Raw genomic sequence first — 6,369 nt, 5'->3', positions numbered from 1 at the left:
TGGTGAGGGGCGCGTCCCAGGAGCGGAACCTCCCGTGCTGCTCACCGCCCGGCATTTACACAGCGGTAACGTAACAAAGCATCGTTTAGGCGTCGACGTTTCAACCCTGAATTGGGTTTCCGTCTGCTATAATTTAAACCCTACGGGTCGCGTACAGCCGTTCAACCTGTAATTTACAGCCAGCGCCACTTCTGCTACAAGCAACAGATGCTCACGGTCTTGTAGAGAAAGAGAGTGTACACATGTGTGTTTACATTCTTGGCGTAGATGATTACGGCAACACACACGCGACTCTCTTGTTTAATGTATAGTCCAACACCACTATATGTTCTCTAGGGAACAGCTTTGTCTTAAAAAACCATTCTAGGAGATCTGAACATAAAGCAAGCTCCGAGCAGCCTCCATCAGCAGATTAGTTTCCTCTTTACAGCGTTGCATAAGGAGCACACAGCATATCTTCCCACAGCCAAGCGCTTAATCACATGGTAAGAAAAAGAACTTGTAAGGCTACGTATGCAGTGTGATCTACCCCGTAATCGTCTTGCAGCTCCTGGAAGTAGTGCTGCCCCTCATTCAGTATAAATACATAGAAATATAATTTCATAGAATACATACCTGATGAATCCAGGTAGCACAAATAATATGCAGCTAAGTATGTCAGAATGTCCCCAACTGTCCTGTAGCATAATCCTAGGGAAAAGAAAAAAAAATAGTAGCAGTAAGGAGTAAAAGCAAAAAACACAATCAAACATAATAAATAGCGTGTCTGGAAAATAAATGCTGCTGTTTTTCCTGCCCTAAAAGATACATAAAACGAATTTATATACAATTTTCTAGTAAAAAATAAACTGTAAGGGTAGTTCTGACACCATTGTCAGTTTTGTGTTCCTAACAAAGAATTCCCTACAAAACTCCTAAATGTCAAGAAATAACTGGCTCTGAAAGAAGTCTTTTTACTGGAGTAAAATTAATAAAGAGATACCTTAGAGAGGATATCTAGGCATTTGGCTTTGACCTATGGCTTCCCCTTTGAGAACATTTCTTTGATATGCCCTAAAGCAAGCCTCAAAGTCTTTGCTGTTTAACAGACCACAAGCACCTACAATATATCATACAAAGCAATTCTCTGGGTACTGCATTCATCAGCTCTCTGTTCAAAAAAGTGAAAGGTGAAAAGCTTTCAGCACCTAAAGGGACTAAATTAGTACTTAGTTGGTATCAAGTTATATCAAAAGCCACCTTTCTTTTCAGGAAAAGACCCAACTCTAGAGTTTTTTTAAAAATTGCTTATAAAAGACATTACCCCATTTAGCTAGAAGGTTCATTGCATTAAGATGCAGAAAGAAAAAGAAGGCTATGCACCAGATAATTTTTCTGTTAAAGTTCAAGAAATACAATTGATCCAGTTATTAATCAATATTTTCAAGAAAAACTGGATTATTTCACTCAATCAAAGTAGAGTGGTAACCCACATAAATTAAAAAAGCCTATGGGTACCCAGAGCATTACCCCATGGAAGCAGCTTCCCTATATAACCAAGCCACTTAGGCAGGTGTAAATTTACCCAGCAGCAGCCCTGACCAGCCTCACCTGGGCCCTCACCCTGCCCCTGCTCAGGGACCCATTTAAGCTCAGCCATGAGCCAGCAGTCCTTGTCTGAACCTTGGTTTAGCTCTCTTTGTCTGTTGGGTCTTAGTTGTGTTGCCTGTGCCTTGCTGAGGGCCCTGACCCTCAGGCTGATTTCTTAGCTCGATTTCAGAACTCTCTTTGTGTTGTAGGTGTGCCTGGCTGTGGTTGCTGCTGCTGGAGCCTGGGGTGTTTGGGGCTGGGGGCTCTCCCTGTGCAGCGCTGCCTCCTCTCCCTGCTCAGGTCCAGCCAGCTGGGCTCTGCCTGGGAGCCCTGCCCTGCTCCTTGTGCTCTTGCACTCCTCCTGCTGCTCCTGGGGAGAGAGCTGGCCCTTGCTGTGCCCTGCCTGAAAAAAATACAGGGCTAACTGCTGAAAAATATACAAGGGGGGATGCCAGATGATTTTAGGAGGTTTGAATCAAAGGCAACTCTTATTGGAAAAAGCCCAGTCTATTCTAGGGCTATATTTATGTTCTGAACAGGTGACTAGAAAAGGCTCTCTATATTCAGTATAACCTTCTTGACCAAAAGAGTCAAAGTCAAAAGTGTCAGAAGTATAGATTTTAAAATATATTTAGAATCTTTAATCAAAAGATTCTCAGAATAGCAGAAGAGTTTTTAAAAACCTGATGAACGCTGTAGGTAATGTAACAATTCTGTGTTGTCATTGATAAAAAACTTCTGTAAGATTAAAACACTGGAGGTTGTTTAGGAGAAGTTCCTAAATCTTTAAGGAAGTCGGATGTTACCAGTACAAAATCTCAAAAATTCAAGATAAACTTGTTCTATAAAATGCCCCAGTTACAGTAGAATGAAACAAATAATTCAGGAACTGTTTGCTCTCCTGAAGAAGGTAAAATTTCAGTTACAAAATTGCAGGAGTTAATAGGCAATGTTCTTTATGGAGAGGTGATTCAGTGGACAGCTGAAGCACAGGTCTCTGGGAGGTTTTAAATCCTGCAGAGTATCATCATTGTTAGAGGTTGTGCTAATGTGATGTGTATTCATCTGTATGTTTTCTGTGGCACCAGTTTCCTGTTGGGCACTTGATTTCTGTAGCTCTTTTTCCTGAGAATAGTAGCATCAGAAGAGCTTTGAATTGCTTCTGTGTTTGGCTTTAGATGGATCTGATGTAAGGTCTGGGCTCCAACCTGTGTCCAGATCAGTGCTTCCTGCAGCAGCCCATTGTAAGCACCTTGTCTTGGTCATGGAGAGACTCATTTGGATGCCTGCAATGAAATTAAACTAAAAAGTGAGGCTGGTGGGAGCTCAATGCAATGTGTGTAGGTGAACTCTGTAATAATGCCATTTCTCATGCTGCTGCAGTCTCAGTCCCCCAGATGTGTTTGCACTGTCTAGCACAGACCCACAGGGCTGTCCCTTGGGTTACCCTCTGAGGGATCCCTGCCTTCTGTGGCTCATCTGTTTAAAGCTGTGCTGCAAACAAAGTTCAGGGAACAGCCCCTGGCCTGGGCTCTTCAGTGCCCTCCAAAATGGGGATGTGTCACAGGAGAGGTAAGAACCCAGCTGAACCTCCACTGATGATTTTAAGTCATGGCTTCTTGCTTGTAAATTATATTTACCTGAATTACAGCACCAGTCTGTCTGAATTAAGACATTGTATCTTTCTCATGCTAAACCAGTCCAATGCTGTGTGCTAGACAAGAAGTGGGAAAGAAAAATATGTGAAAAAAATCTAAATTTTCTATGGTTTATTATATGATAATAAGATTCCAAATTTTTTAAGAATTATTTTATAATGTTAGTTTAAAACTGAGCTAATTACATGTATATCATAAAGCAAACATTCATTTTACCTTAAATAAAATAAAAACACTGAGCTTTGTTGCTTCTTAAATATTTATTGTATTTGTGTTCTTTAATTATATCCTCCTGTGTGTGAAGTGAAGACTGCTCCCCATTAGGTGGTATAAAACTTCTGGATGTATTTAACAGACCATTTTAAATGTGTAGCAGAACTGGATTTGATCTCATAATTTAAATATTACTCAACTTCCTTGCAGTTCTTGGAGTTATGCCAGAAATTATTTCTGGCTCATGCAGTAGATGATTTTCAGAATTTTAGGATTATTATGAAGAGCTTCCTTCCTCATGGAAAAAGAGCTACAGTATCTAAAGTAGACACCTAATAATGCAATTCAGCTGAGTTGTCTTTTAGTATATTAATAATATATATCAAGTCTGCTTCCAGTCTCTGAGGTTTTGTGATATTTATAGCACTTCATCTAAGTGGACTGTATTGATGTAATTTAAATATTTATTGTATATGTATTGATATAACACTAATTAAAAGTTTTTTCTGGTAAGTTAAATGGGTTTTTTTGGCTATGTTTTTGCTCTTCTGATACTAATCAATTTTGATAGCAAAAAGCCTTATAATACTAAAATAAATATAAATGTAATAGAATTTAAAAAAAAACCCACAAGCCAACAAAACCAGAAGCCCCCCCACTCTAACATTTAAAATAAGATATCTTGGGCAGAAGTATTTCTTGACTCAGATCTTGTCCTTTGCAGTTCCTTCAAGCAAGGTAAAAATCAGTGTGCAAAGTCATGGACTATTCAAGACTCATTTTTAGCAAACAGGGACTTTGTATATGAAACAGCTCCAAAACATGCCAAACAAGGTAATTTGTAAAGAAATTATAGTTGTGGTAGAGCTAGTTTCCAAATCATACGCAAGACTAATTTTCCTGTTGATATAAATGAGGCAGATCTGTGGATTTGTGTTTGTGGTCACTGTCTCAGTAGACTCACTCCTCAGTCCCTGCAGGAGGTTCACTGCACCTAAGGAGTGTCTGTATCTTCCAAAGAGCAATGGCTTTCTCAGGAGTGAGCCTAATGGTTTACCTGTCAACATGTGTGAAATACCTGAGGCTCTCACCTCCCCACTATTGTCAGCCAGTCTTACTGAAGGCAAAGCATTTATGCCTTCTGCACAGCTCTGTGCTACTTAATCCAGTTTTAGGGAGACCAGTGCAAACCTGAATAATGAATTTCACTGCTGTGTCTCATCATGGATATACAGTTGGATCAATGATACACAGCTGTTACTTCCAGCTTCTGTTCTGCATAAAAGTCAAAGCAGGATCTATTTGCACATGTTCATTGTCAAACCAGCAAGCTATTATCTGCCTTTTTTCTGTGGCCTCCTCTTTCTTCCTACACAACTCTGAACAGTGTGGCACACCATATAAATTATACCTATGCAGGATGCATTTATAAAACCCAAGTCTGCCACAAGTAGCTTTTTGTTCTTATTCAGGAAGAACAAATGCATCTTGTGGAGGGATAGAATGTAAGAAAATAAAGATAATGCAGAAGGTAGTCTCATACCTGAGGAGTTGCAGCTGCATTAATCACCAAAGATTAGGAACAGGCCTGCCCTTAACAGGCCACAGCTGTGTCCAATAAGAAGATGAATGCTACAAAAGACTTGGTTGTGCCATGAAGAGAATTGGAGTTTGTTGGCCATTCTGTGAAGAAGGAGGCAGTGCTGCAAGGAGCTGTGTATGAGAAATCACTGAGCAGGTATGGAAGTTTTGCAATAAGATGACAACAGCATCTCTTCCTCAGTTACCTTGGATTTTGGACTATTGGCACTAACTTTTCGCATGTTTTAATGACAGAGTGTTGATGTCACTTTTTGAGTGGTTCTAATTCATGTATGGTATTAATAGTACACATACAGCACTTAGTATGGTACATAAGAAAATAGGTGGAACATTTAGACTTCAGACAGTGACAATGCTGGATGTTATTAGGAACCTACTGGTAGGCAATGAGAGCTTAGGGTAGCACTGTTTTTCATTCCTGTGTATGTCATCTATCTAGGCATTGTATTCAGTAATGTGTTCAGATACTACTTGTGTATGTTACTGCATTAGATGAGGATGTAAGGATGATGGTATAAGGGGAAAATGGAATCACAGGCTGTACTACTTAGCAGTATTACATTGCTGGGATGCAGTGACCTTCAGCAGTATTCACTTTCCTTATTCCAGATAGGGGTGAATCAGGCTCTGCCTATTCCCGTGTTTTCCAGTATTTCCCACAAACTGTGGAGGACCCTCTGGTGTGCTTGCCATGCAGAGAAGCTGGAGGAATGGGGTGACAGGGACTTTATGAAATACAATGAGGATAAACACAAAGTATTGCATATAGGAAGGAATGGTTCCTTGCAACCACGGGGAGCAGCTGTGCTGAGAGGACATGGGGATTTTGGTAGAGAGCAATCTGAGCATGGGCCAGCAGGATCCTGGGTTGTATTTACAGAAGAAAATAAGGCTTTGAGGCAAATAAAAAGGAGGCCTCCACCTTCCTGGTACCTACAGAGAGCGTACAAAGGAAATAGGATCAGGCTTCTTTTAGTGGGGCATGGTAGGATGATAAAGGACAGCAGACACAAAGCAAAATGAGAACAGCTCAGTGTTTAGAAGGGAAGCTCTTCCTCCCTGTGAGGACAGTCAGGCTCTAGGCCTGGCTGCCTGGAGAGATTGTCCAGCTTCCATCGTTGGAGGTCTTTAAGGATGAAATACAGACCTGAGTAACCTGGTCGGAGTTCGTGGATGAGCCCACTTTGAGCAGGAGGTTCCTTCCCACACCACTTACTCTGTGACACAATGAACCTATAACACAATCCAGCAGACTTTATATATGCAAGTCCTAGTAGCAGTAGCCCTTTTTCAAACACGAGTTCATGGTCAGACACTTTAGAACATT

This window comes from Zonotrichia albicollis, chromosome 8 (assembly GCF_047830755.1).
Source record: "Zonotrichia albicollis isolate bZonAlb1 chromosome 8, bZonAlb1.hap1, whole genome shotgun sequence".
NCBI lineage: Eukaryota > Metazoa > Chordata > Aves > Passeriformes > Passerellidae > Zonotrichia > Zonotrichia albicollis.
Note: the sequence above shows the minus strand (reverse complement) of the source record.